The sequence below is a fragment of the Columba livia genome, chromosome 1 (assembly GCF_036013475.1).
Source record: "Columba livia isolate bColLiv1 breed racing homer chromosome 1, bColLiv1.pat.W.v2, whole genome shotgun sequence".
Lineage (NCBI taxonomy): Eukaryota > Metazoa > Chordata > Aves > Columbiformes > Columbidae > Columba > Columba livia.
The window spans coordinates 39,903,725-39,917,736 of record NC_088602.1 but is presented as its reverse complement, the minus strand read 5'-3'; positions in this window follow the sequence as shown (position 1 = coordinate 39,917,736).

Below are 14,012 nucleotides of genomic sequence, written 5' to 3'. Positions count from 1 at the left end.
TTTTGACTTTTGAATGTTTTTCTCTCTGTACATGTAGTAAAATGGTTGAATAGGGTAAAATAATACTGTAGTATAAATTTCTATTTGGTCCTTTCCTTACAGCAACTTGATGCACATTTTCTCAATCCAGAGTACATTTTCCTATATAGAACTGGCTAAACATGTTTGACCTAGCCAACACAATTTACATGCACAGAACAAACATTACCTACACTCTGTGGATTCCTACTATAGGACAATAGGAAGCCTGAGCAGCTTGAAGAAAAGAAAAAAAAAAAAAAGTAGAATTTTAACGCAAAAAAGTGGTTGACTGAGCCAGCTGCCTGGTCTGTGCTTGCAAAATTAAGTCTGCATTCTGCTGCTGGAAGTTATCAATATTTAACTGACACTGACAAGACAAAGGCGGATTGTATGAACCAAGAATTATTACTGTGAATACATAAGTCTTTACTTGCAGTGTCTTTTATGTTAGTAATTGATTTTCAGTATGCAATTATAAAGAATTTGAATCTCATTAACAAATTAGGACATAATTATCAAATATTTTTTGACAGGATAACTTGCCTAGCAGATAATATTGAAACAATGGAAATAATTATGTATTGCTCTTTAAATAATTCTGTGTTGTCTAAGATGACATTCTTAAATTCAAAGCAGAAAAATATAACTAGATTAAATCCTCAGAGACAGATACACAACTGATTGAAAATCATACTCAATGAGTAGGTGTCAATTATTGGATTGGTTAGTATGCAAGGTTTCTGGTCTGGACCCAGTTTTGTTCAATACTTCTATTGAGTTATCTGGCAGAATACAGAGCATAATCTAAAAATTGTTGACAACATCAACAAATTTGATTAAATCGAATTAGAGGGGTTGCAAACACATTAAGTGATGATATTTTAAAGTTGACAAAATAAAGATTTTTTTTTTAATTACAAGAAAAACAGTGCTTAACACTAGTACAGTGTTACAGTTTGGTTATGCAAAATTCACTGATACAAAATGCAGAATAAAAAGTTAAGCAAGGTCATTGCTCAAAAGATGGAGGCCATAGTGGTCCACAAATAAACCATTAGTGATAGGGGAGAAGTGATTCTCTTTATGAAAAAGGAAAATGTCATTTAGGAAGCCATACGCTTTAAATGCAGGTCGTAATTTTCTGTCCTAAGTTTCAGTCTCATCTTGACCCACTTTGAAAGAAAATTAGAGTCAAAATAGGAGACAGCAGGCAAGAATGGCAAGCAAATTTGAAAACATAGCTAAGAAGGAAAGATCAAAGACACTGGTTTTGGTTTATTTAGCACATTGAAAAGAATACCATGAAAAGGATAACTATGTCTCATTATGTTTGCTAAAAGAAAAGGTTTATGTTAAATATTAAGAAAAATATTCTTTATAATAGAGGCAATAAACTGTGTGAACACATTAACAAAAATATTACAGAGTACATTTTTAAGCAACTAAAAAGATATTTATCTCTGGTTTTATCTATAGTCCAGCGATGTTTCATCCTTCTTCAGTAAAGGGGACTGAGTGACCTTTTACAATAACATCCAGTCTCCTATTTAAATGTTTTTATAAACAATATTAATAAATAAGACAAAAAATGTTTCAAATGTCCTGAGGTATGAAATATGCTGGTTTTTTTAGTAAATAAGTCATAATTATCTTATAATAATATATAGATATATAAGTCATTTATGAACATTATTTTCATGGTTTAGCTAAATATCAGGATGCAAATGTACTTCTATTATTCTATTATTTTACTTCTATTGAAAATCTCCCTTGACTAATACTCTGATAATATCAATGCAATGATATTCTGATGGGTATTCCCCAAATTAACATTTTTTTAGTACTTGTGAATGGGAGATAGATATTCATTTCACCATAAGTTTTAACTTGTGTTTACTCATATACATGCCTATTGACACTTTCTCAGAAGAGTTATTAATATTTTTGTTATGTTATATGAAAGCACAGATTTCCATGAGTCAGCTATTGCATTTCTTAACCAGACTAATTGGAACAATGCATTTCAGATATGAGAGAATACGGGGAAATCTCACTGTATTCCTGCCCTGAATTTATGTTCTTCTAAAGATAACTGCTACTCACCAACATAAAAAAAAAAAGTATTGAGCCTGATGAATCATTGGTCTGATCCAGTATGCTAGATTTTCGAAAAGCTTTTCATTCTTTTAATCTGCACCCAAAAGCAGGCTCCAAAGACAGTCAGGATATCACTGCATATTCACATAATACCTGACAGAAACCACTTTGTTCAATGATTTTTCTGAGCAGGCACAGTGAAAGACAGACAGGATCTTAGTCTTTTCAGGCAGCATTTTTGATAGATTGACTCTTTTAAAGGATCAGGATAATACTGGAGAAAAAATATGCATCTTGTGAGTTACTGTGATTGAAGTGATATACTGGTCATTTATGACCTCTGATACTGTGTTGGGTTATTTATATTTTATTATTGTCTTGTAATTAGATTCTGATTTTAAATAAAATACAAATGAATGAACATAGCATGCCACAAAGTTTTCTTGTACAGTATTGAGATATCATTTAAAAAAAAATCTGTACAAAACCATAAATGCTGAAAAATCATCTTATAGGATAGCTATACCCTAAAAAACAAACAAACAAACAAATAAACAGACAGATGACTAAACAAAACACTGATTTTTATTTTATAGTGAAAATCAATCAGTCAAATTACATTTTGTCTGTTCTCCAAAAATGAAGGACTGTGAGCATATGAAACTAGTTTTTTACCTTTGATAAAGAAAATGTTTTTATAATTGATAGGGACTGAAAAGGCAAATCACAGTTAATGCTGATTTATAAAAATTCCTGAAGAGTGAGAAAATAATTTGGATGAATGCTGACACAACAGAGCTGCACTGAGAATACTGCAGTTGCACTGATACTCAGCTAAAAAATAAAATCCAATTTCCTTTAAAAGCAAGCTTAAAAGTGTAAATGAACACACACACAGCTATTTATAACTACAGAGGAAACATATATTCTGTATAATAAGGCCAACACAAAAACTATTTAGGATTTTTTTTCAGATACTTATATATGATTACACAGTTATTTTCTTTACTAAAAGAAGAGATGATAACAGAGACAAGTGAGTTTTTTCAATGTAAAATTATTTTTTAACAAACTCATGGAGCCAAGTCAAATATTTGTGAATATTTTATGCATGTTTTATTGACCATAGTGTTTTAAAATTTATTATTAATTTACATCAACCATTAAATGTTAGGAGATAAGGCAAAGGGGTATGTATGAGCAGAATCTGGATTGTTTTCCAACTGGCTTCCATGGATTGCCTATAATTTCTGAAAGTTTGCTAAAACACATGGGTGCATTCCTAGCATAGATAGAAAATATATCTTATTTTTTGTCAAACATGTTAAATACATTGCAGAAAACAAGTAACATAAAACCATACAGCTGCATTTTCATTTTCTTCTGGGTACAGAACAATAGCATTTTGGACCTTCAAACAACTTTTTCCCCTGACTGATGTCACTACTATTTAGCCCTCTGAGGTTAGCATTTATTGATTCTGCTTTTACTTTGATTGGATCTTACCTACTACAGTGCTTCAGTAAATTGAAACCTTCTGCAGTTCATGGAAGAAATCTGAGAGCAAAGCCATGAGAAAATGTATACTGACCTCAATTTGTTTCAGACGACAGTGGTAAAAATGCTGTAATCATGTTGCAGAAGGGACCTCATCTAGCAGGAGATAAAAAAACAAACCTCATATTCTTGACAAGCCTTTAACAGAAGCAAATTTAATTATTCCCAAAGTAAAAATCACAGCATTAATTTCCTCTGTTCTGTAAATATGAGAATAGCTCTCTGTTTCTCTCTCAGTATATAAATATGTATACCACCTTGTGATATATACACCTTTAGGACATACAACAGTCTACTCGATCTGGGCTTGAATAGCCTGGAAGTGGCACAACCTACCTTTTAACAGTTTTTCTGGGGTTGAATTACGTAAGTAAAGCAATAAATAAATATTAATCACATTTTGAAAATGGCATTTGGAGGAGAAATATTATGTTTACATTTAGCAACAGATTTTGAAATTAAATGTTTTTCTATTTTAATTATGAATATTATTTTATTGTAATATCATTACTGTTTTGATATAGTCCCAAGCAGGATGGACCTGGTCATAAAATTATGACAATGTGACTGTTGCAAGATTTTATTTTTATCTATTAATTTTCAATGGATGAAGTGTTCTAGCAGCCAAATGCATTCTCCATTGATTAAACTGGTTTTACATGATGTGAGATTTGTTTCACATCTAAAATATTTAACATATGTTAGATATGTTAAGGTTTATATACATTTATGGCAGTACCACATCTGCATTATAATATAATAAATATAACAAATATAATACAGAAATAGAAATAGAAATAGAAATAGAAATAGAAATAGAAATAGAAATAGAATAGAATAGAGTAGAATAGAATAGAATAGAATAGAATAGAATAGAATAGAATAGAATAGAATAGAATAGAATAGAATAGAATAGAATAGAATAGAATAGAATAGAAATACTCATGCCTTGAAACCTGGGCCTATACAGAGAAGCACAGATAAGTTGAGTTGTAAAACTAATGTTGTTAATTCCTAAGGTAGTGAGTGCCACTCTTTGGAGATTTGTGGGTTTTTTTAAACCTTTCCAGTTATACATCTCCATTACAGTTTAAGAGGGTTTTATACAAGTGTTTAAATTTGATCTTTTTATTGCTCAGGTTAATGTTTATCCTTGCAAATGTGTGAACACCATGAGATGGTCCTTTCACCTCCTTTCTTTTTCATTGTGCATCCATGCACAAGGCCTCTACCACTGGAAAAGGAAAGTGTTACCATTTATACCTACTTATGTTTCCTGTATCGTATGCTAACAAAAAAACCTGTGGGTATCTGTGGCTGGTTCGCCTTAAGAAACAGCTAAACAGTAATGTAGTTGCTCACTCACTTTTCCTCTGGGACAGGGAAGAAAATGGGATGAGAAAGCTTATGGGTCAAGATAAAGTCAGGGAGATCGTTTACCAATTACCCTCATGGACAATACAGACTGAACTTGTAGACAATTAACTTTATTTGCAATTAAAATAAAAATTAATTACTAATTTGGGTAGTGAGAAACAGAAATAAACATGAAAACAGCAACTTTCCAACCCACCTTTCCCAGGCTCAGCTTCACCCCTTCACTCCAGACTCCTCTACCCTTCATCCCCTGCAAGAAGTGCAGGATGGATGGGGTATGTGGGGTGACAGGCAGTAATTAAAGGGTTTTCTCTGCTTCTCCTTCCTTCTCACACTTTTCCTGTGCCCTAGTATAGGCTTTCAGTGGGTACAGTTCCTTCAGAAATATCCATATTCTCTGGTGTGGATCCTTCACAGGCTACTGTGAATACCTGCTCCAATATCCTAGACTACTGGACGTTTATGTTAGGTCTGGATTCATTTCTGATTGGAAAATTCCTTATTTCCTAATTGCTACAATTCTCTCACCATCTGAATATGCAAAAGACAAGATAGGTCAGTGAGAAATATTACAAGTAAAAGAAGTGTCCATGTTTCTCAGCAACACAGAGTAAATTCCAACACTATCTTTAGTTTCATCTGATAAAGAACTTCATAAAACCACATCAGTAAAGTTTATTCAACTGGAATTTGAGACATTGTGTATTCTATAAACATTTTAATATATATAAAAAAAAATTAGTCTAGCACGTCATACCCAATAGTGAATTTATAGATTTTGGTACAGATGAAGGATACTGATTTTAAGTGCATTCACAGAAAAACGTTCACGTGAATTTAAGTGAATCACATAGATATGAAACAAACAAAGTCTGCTAAAACCCTAGCAAGAAAGATTACCTTTAATTTTAAATATATAAATGTATAAGGTGTTTTTTTAATTTTTTGGTTGGTTGTTTGCCATACATCAGATACCAACTGAATAGATTAATACATAAAACCCCACGTTTATCTGTATTCCATAACTAGTTGGGACTTCTATTTTATAAGAAAATAAGAATCAGTTGTCTGTCTTATCTGTGACCCATTTTCCATGAAAACACGTATTCAAAAATAGAGCACACTTTTGGAATAATAACAGCATGTACTCTACACTTTAGTACTTTCTCTTCCCAGCCTTCACAAACAGAAGAGTGAACATTTTCTTATTCTCCATATCATGTTTCTCTACCAGTCTTTACAGATACATTATCAACCCAAAACAAATTTTCTTAGACTCTCGAGGTTCCAGCAGTTACACTGTTGGTTAAATTCACAATACTAGGCCATCAAAATACCACAAATAGCTAAAATGAAAGTATTTCACATCTGGAATACCTCACTTGGCTCTAATAAGGTAGTTTTTTTTTTCCAAAAATCTTTTAATACAGTGCAAAGTTTCTGTTTGTTTGGTTTTAATTTGACCTTAAATGTCACATGGTGGTATGTCAAATGAAGTAATTCTGATCATGTGAAATTGGATCATGTCTTGCATGGATCAAATTGATTGATTGAACCTGACAAGATGCATCAAAATGTGACACATATGCTTCAAAATCAGAAATGATGTGGACTTCTGAAAACAATAGTGTCTCTTAATCATTTCTGAAAGATATATTTTCCCTTGGGAATAGAAACAAACAGGTAGTCAACAATGCAAAGAATTTCAGTGGATCTTGAACATGATAATTAAAGAGGCGAGAGAAAAAGAGATATTTTTGCTCCCCTTCAGAAAATGCACTGGCAAGTAAACAAGATGCATTTCCTACCTTATTTCAGCATAAGATTTTAAAATAATATTTTGCTATCTTATAAACAAATAAAATGAATTTGGTGCAGAAATAGTCCTGAGACAGAAAACACATTTTGTGTTCCCTTTGAATATTGCTTCAGTCATAAATCTTTTAACACTGCATCACAGCACCTAGTAACATGCTAGTGGGCTTCTCGTGGCCCAGATGCTGTCCAGTGAACCTGTGTTAACCGACAAAATTCATGAAAGCATTCTTCTGTAGATGAGGAAGAAAATTTGTGTTTAGCAGAGAAGGAAATATATTACATTCAAACTTAATCTGGGCAAAATGGGTAGGATTTACTTCTATGGTAAGCTTTTACAAAAATTATTATGAGCTATGTTTTATCATCTTCATTTCAGCTGAGTAACACCATGGTTTATGATTTAGTCATAGAAATCCAAGAAATAACTTATCAAAGAAGGTAATAATGATTTTAAATAAAACAGACTCTGGCTTCAAAATCCTCAAATAGTTCATGCTTCTTTAGGCTTTATTTCTACACACACACCTTTTCTTTTACCTATTCAAATCACAGTTAACAGTAAAATTAAAAATAAGGGAAATTGCCTCTTTGCTAACAGTATAAAAACGTTAACCACTGTTCCCCTGAACCCAAAGGGAATAAACCAGACTCAGCAAATACTTTTTTTCATGGTCATTTTAACAGCCTGTGTCCATCTGTATGTGTGGCCTGGAAGCTATGTCTCTCTTTCCACAGTGTCTATATTCTCTAACTCAGAAACATAAAGGGTGATAATAAATATTTTCATTTTGAGTAGCTGTTTATTTATATGTTTAGGTTGAAGGCCCTTGATCTTCTGCAGTCTTGTATCATACATGCATTTAGGGGCTCCTTTAAGCCATCTTAAATGAAGGCAGTGGCTAGTTCTCCAGCTTCAGTGACACAAAACCAGACCAGCAACACCATTTATTCTGGGGTAAAACACTAAGGACTAACTGGATCTATTATGCTCTCATGTATTTCTGTCAAGTCCATTATTACCCTGGAGGTCTCAAAAGACCTCAATATAAATTGAATTCAGAATAAAGCTTTTAATTAAAGTGTGTAGAGAATAAAGCTTCATATTGTTTGTTATATTAATATTTCTACTTTTATATTCAGAGATTTAGGATCTCAAAACAGTTAGTGTCCTAAAGTCCTGTAATATTTTCAAGAACTACCTTTCCCTGATACAGAAATTATTAGGTATGTAGATGATTTTGAAATGAGCTGTCTCCTGACAGAAATCACAATCCAAAGAGGCAGTGGTTAGATTTGGCAGGAGTGTTATCTTTGTCACTGGGTAAAGAGAAAAAAGAGAGAGTGAAAGCTGAGGAAAACAGAGCTTTTCTGTCAAATTGTTTCTTTCCTGCTGGCATCTTTCCTTTAACTATCTGCCCTAGAGCATTTTATTCTTTCTGTATTTCATTATTTCACTTGCTTACATTTCACGGTACAAATTTAACTCAACTAAAGCTGATAGCCAAACAGTTATTTTTAAACTTTTTTTACAAGGTTGTTAGTGATTGCTGTGAATATTTGAGACATATCGCCACTAATGGGGTCTGACCTTAGTGATGGGATATCTCCTATTTCTTCCACTACAGGTAAACAAACAGACAACTGACAAAGTGGTCAAGATCCAAAGACAGAAAACAAGTTTATATGGTGTAAGTGCCCAGGTGTTACCATTTGGGAACTGCAGGGTCCTCTGTGAGGAGAGGCTGGGGCTGCCTTGTCACGGACACAGCCAATTCCATCTGGCTCCAATCCAGCCAATCATGCTGGTGGCATCTCATGGAAAAAGTATTTTAAAAAATAGCAAAATGCTACACAGCAGTGTGAAGAGTGAAGAAAAAAAAAAATGTGAGAAAAACTCTGACCTTTGAGAGGGCAGAAATGAAGGTGTGATGTTGAGACTGGAAAAGGACAGAGAAAAGGTTCTGTTTCAGTGTTTGACTTTTTGCTTCACACTACCTGAAAGAGTAATTAAATCTTTATTTTAACTGGCAATAAATTAATTTTCCCCAAGTTGAGTTGGTTTTGCCCATGACTGTAATTTGTAAGTGATGTCCTTCTCTTTATCTCAACTGAAGAACTTTTTGCTCCTACTCTTCCTATCTTCAGCCCACCAGATCCCACTGAAAGGGGTGGGGGAGATGTTGAGTGGCTGGGTGGGACTTTGTTAGCCAGGGGTAACCCACTCCAACAGCACAAGACCTAGACCTACATTTTCATTAATTATTTCATGTACAAGGTCATGGCTCACCTTAACAGTCTAACAGCCTGTGATATTTGAATTTCCATTTGGGACAGGAGCTTCAACTTTCCCTACGTGGAAAAGAAGACCCACAGAGTGTTGTCTGTGTATGCCCAAGTATACACAAATTGTTTTAGGTACACATTCATGTCAAGGATTTTAGAACTGATCCCTTAGGAAAAAAAATATATTTTCAGACCAACATAGCCTAGTAAAATGGAAAGTAAAATGGAGCATACTCTTAAGATGCTCTTTTTGACATTTATTTTCTTTTTTTTGGTAATAATTTGGAATTGAATAGTTCTTCACATGAAGAGTGGTACAGGATCACACTGGGAAACAGATTTGGGACAGGAAGTGATGTGACTGCAATTGAAGTAATATTGTGGCAGAATTTATCCCATCACATTTAAAAATCTAGCATGTTGATTTAACTTCTATTCTATTAGTCTAAATTCCATAGTCAATAGATTAAAAACAAACAAACAAAGAAATCACAAAAAGGCAAACAAACGCTTCCCAGGGTAGATGTCTACAATGCCAACAACCAGTGTTAGATAAGATGGAAATCTTGCCCTTGCTTTCCAGAATATGAAGATATGCTAGAATAATATATAATATCTGGCTAAAGATGTGTCAAAGTCTGCTAGGTCAGAAACTGTTTGGATTTAACATTTTTGCCAAATTTGGAGACTGAGAGCTTAAAGGAAATTTTCAACTTAACTATTATTTTCTCATTTCCTTGAGCTTTTTATGTGAAGTCTGTCTCTTTGAGCAGGTGACTATTCATCTTCTTTTCAATCCTCATTATGATAGACACATTAAAATGGGAATTTTACCTTATAGCAGGAATTTAAAGTATATTATTTGAGGACCTAAGTGTTACTGTAAGATGAGAAGAATACCTGTGGAGAAACAAACTGATACCTCAGAGGGAGAAAAGCAGTCAAACTGGTGAGTGAAATAGTGTTGTCAGAGGACTAGAAAAAAAGAGATTAGCTACAACAGATGTTGGTGAGAAAGTAATACGGTAAGTTTAGTCAAATTAACAAAATGGAAAAAGATTAAATTAATGAAGGTTTTTGTGGCAAAATGCACCCCCCCCAACCTCCCCCTCCCTCCTTCAGTATGGAAGGAGTGGGCACATCTCCCTCTTTCTCTGCTACTTGAGGCTAACAGATTCTTTTGTTTGGCCCCAGAGCACCCTGTCCAGGGCCATTAGGAGAAGGGAGTGCAGAGGCACACTGAGCCGCGCCCAGTGTGGGGGATGTTTGGAGGCTTCAGGGGCACCCACAGACAGTGTAGGGGTGCAGAGAAGCTCCCAGAATGCCTACAGTCAGATCTGATCAGCCAGTATAAAAACGGGACTCTCGTCGAGACTCGGCCCATTGCCGCGGGTCTCTCGGAGCACGAGCAAGATGCTGCTGCCGAGAGCCCCCCTCCCTGGGGTGGGGACTCCGCTTGCCTTGCCGCCACGTGTGTAAGTAAAACTTCTCGCAGGATTGCGAGTATATTTATACTTTCCGTGCACATATGCACGTATAACTTTCCACGCTCCATACGAGCGCGTGTAAAATTAATCCTCGCACAATCGAGAGTGTATTTTCCTCCCGTGCACATATGCACGTGTAACTTTCCATGCACATTTGCACGCGTACTTTAAATTATTTCCTCGCACAATCGCGAGTGTATTTTCCTTCCGTGCACACTTGCACGCGTAATTTTCCGTGCCCAATACGAGCACGTGTATAAATTATTTCCTCGCACAATCGCGAGTGGCCGCCAAGAGCCCCTCGCCCAATCGCGAGTGTATTTTCCTACTGTGCTTCCACGTAAGCACATGTAGGATTCCGTGCACACTTGCACATGTAAGTAAATTAATTCTCGCATGATTGCGGGTGTATTATAAATTTACCCTCGCGGAATCGCGAGTGTACAATTCCCGTACTCACTACAAGTGCGTGTATCTCTTTAAAAATAATCCTGCACCATGTTTAGGCAAGTGTGTATTCCTCCGGGACTCAGGGACGGCTCCGGCATTGTTTTGGGTGAAGCCATGTGCGTGCACACTGTGGACCGCCTGTTGTATTAGTTGCTGCCTCAATAATTTTCCTCAACTGATATCCGAACCTTTATTTAAGTCACTTTTGGAGTGCTAAAACCCTGTTTCTCACTGGTTTAATAAAAGTTGGTTTTGGACCTTGTTGTCCCTTAAATTAACCTACGGGGTGTCTCCGTGACAGTTTTAAATAGCTGACCTGTTTAAAACAACCTTCCAATAAGAGACAAAAAAGTTGACGAGAGTTTTGGCCATTAGAAAGCAATGAAGGCCTTGTAAAAGCATCTGTCGAAAAAGAGGCAGAAAAGGAGGTTTTGGTTAATTGAAATGCATTCAAATAAGCTAGTCATCTGAAGACTTGATTCAGTAAGAGACTTAACATGTACCTGCTTCTAAACAAATGAATGTTTTCATGGATGGGAATAGCATAGCACAGCATAGCATATTATTAATCTAAGTAGTCATCTAATTACCCTGCTGCATCACAGCTTCTATAAGGTCAAAGCAAGACGTCTCAACTTACAAATTATCTATATTATATTCTGGAAATCTATTTATTTATTTTCCCTCTCCTCTAGTTCAAACTGAGCATGTCCAGAATCCACAGATTCAGTACAGAGAACCACAACACGGATGACTGACTGTAGCCTTGGATTTAGATCACTCTGTCTATGAATGCTAAGTTCAGAGGCTTTATTTCTTGTATTGTTTAAATATCTTAATCTTAAGTCACTCATTAAATAAATCAAGGATGGCACTGATGTTTCCATTTTCCTTACTAGATGCCTGTATGTCTGTTTGCAAGTCTATTGAGCCTCATTCTGGCATTGAATAATCTTGTTCTGAGTTTGCCGTGTCTGCACAGCGGCCAACAACTGAAGGTCAGGGATGGAATGTGTATTCTTTTATAGTAGTCAGCACGTGAGTGTATAGTGTACATTTGCCAGTTACGAGCATACATAAGCACAAAGAATACAAATTTTTCCAAATAATTTTGCTGCTATGTTACTATTTCAGTCCCTGCAACATATCAGAATTCTAATCTGTCATGAAATCTTTGACAATTGACTTTATCCTTGTAAGATTTCTTTTCTCTATTTCCCTGATGCTCAAAAGTCGTTTTTATGTTATAGATAACAGCTTAAAAACTATTCCAGTTGCTGCATTTTGGCATACAGTGTAATGCACTCATTAGAATACAACCATAACATGGCTTTTAGAGATGGATTTGAATGCCATCTTTTATTTATTAACTGCTAATACACCCAGATTTTTTTTTCCTTACTTAAAAGAACTGCTTACTTTTATTCTGAAATGTCTGATAATGTGAAACATTTAAAAAAACATTGTTTTATGTATAATGAACCTTTTTAACTATCCTCATACTAAATGCATAATATTTCTGTCAATGTGATTTCAACAGGCAGTTGTAGGACTAAGGGATATGTATCATTATGCCAAGTCTTATCCCTGGAAAAGAAACAAACAAGCTTTCAAGAGACTAACACTCTTTAAATATCTTCCATGTCATCCTATTTTGGTAAGAGTTGACTAGAAAGAGAATTGTTGTCCTTCTTTCCTCTCAAATCTCTTTTTTAGTGGTAGTCTTTGTTTCACCTTGAGGGGAATTTGCTCCTGCTAGAATAATTTTCTTTACACTTGGGGGCCAGATATCTTTATAAGGGATTAATCCTCAAACCCCTGTGGGTAAGTACATGTAAATGTGTTGCTTTATTAGTCATAGTTGGCAAATCTGGAAAAAAGCCAATCCTTATAAGGGTTTTATGAAGCACTAGATTATAACTTGTATAGCAGCAAGGGGAATCATCATGAAACACCAAGTACTCAAGATCTCCCGCTTCCCTTGATGTCCAGAGTTAATCCACTTCTGACTTTGTCACAAAGAACTGATTATTTTAGAACAGGACAGGAGAAGAGGGTTCTCCGGGTACTGTCTATGAAATGATACCTAAGGGCTGGAAATTCCCTTAACTTCCATTACACTATTTTACATTTTTCAGTAGGCAGCATCTCAGATTTGATGTGATTTTATTTCCACTGAATTATGCTAAATATGCATATGACTTCATATGCCATCCTTCCCTGTAACATACTTTTAAGAAAAATAATTGAAATGAGAACCCATATAAATGTTATCAATGAGTTTTCATGTTGTTTGTTCTTTTCTGCTGTAGTTAGATGACTCTGTCAGCATCACTGGGTGGATAAGCACCAATGAATTTCCAGTTATGCAAAAGGAAATGATTAGGTGTTAACTGAAAAAGAGAAATAAACATTATTAGGCAATTTTCCAAGAAAATAAAATAAAAAGGAAATGGACATGTGATAATCATGTCTCAGAATTTTACATAATTTTCTTACTTTTTTGACATATGTACAGTTACCATTGAAATATTTCTGAGATTTAACTATCTCTCTTAATGCAAGACTTAAAGAAAAAGGGTGATAAATGACAGATTTATTTATTAATTTATTTAAGAGCCCAAATGCTGTTTCTTAGCTTCTACAGGGGAAAAATCTTCATTTAAGTCCTGTTCAAATACACATTTATAGGAAAACTATTGAACCTCTTGATGAAACAAACACAAGCTGTGAACTCCTTATATCTGTGTGACATAAGTACTTATGTTCTTTGTTCTTACACAAGGAGGTCTAATATATCCAAATTACCTTCCTAAGAATTGGTAAATTATGGTAAATTATTGGTAACTGGTAAATTATTATTGGCAAATGATTAATCTCTCCTGAAAAGCTTTGACATAGAAAACAGTATTTTCTGACAGG